Source organism: Piliocolobus tephrosceles, chromosome 16 (assembly GCF_002776525.5).
Source record: "Piliocolobus tephrosceles isolate RC106 chromosome 16, ASM277652v3, whole genome shotgun sequence".
Classification (NCBI taxonomy): Eukaryota; Metazoa; Chordata; class Mammalia; order Primates; family Cercopithecidae; genus Piliocolobus; species Piliocolobus tephrosceles.
Window position 1 is genome coordinate 50198235 of NC_045449.1, and position 358 is coordinate 50198592.

The 358-nt window shown below is 46.9% G+C and overlaps 1 protein-coding gene across 1 annotated transcript in view; it reads right to left on the reverse strand.

Annotated features, from left to right (window-relative positions):
* Nucleotides 1-358, reverse strand: part of KRT19 (keratin 19) — a 4999-nt gene that overhangs the window by 3087 nt on the left and 1554 nt on the right. The gene's annotated exons all lie outside the window — the stretch shown is intronic.

Below are 358 nucleotides of genomic sequence, written 5' to 3' on the forward strand. Positions count from 1 at the left end.
TTTGAGACAGCATCTCGCTCTGTCACCCAGACTGAAGTGCAATCGTGCAATCTCGGCTCACTGCAGCCTCTGCCTCCTGGGTTCCAGCGATTCTCCTGCCTCACCCTCCCGGGTAGCTGGGATTACAGGCATGCACCACCACGCCCGACTAATTTTTGTATTTTTAGTAGAGACAGATTTCACCATATTTGCCAGGCTGGTCTAGAACTCCTGGGCTCAAGCAGTCCCCCACCTTGGCCTCCCAAAGTGCTGGGGTTACAGGCGTGAGCCACAGTGCCCAACCCCTGTAGGTCACAATTTTAAAATTGTGTAATTTTAAATTTTAATTTAAAATTTTAAATTGTGTAATTTTAAATTT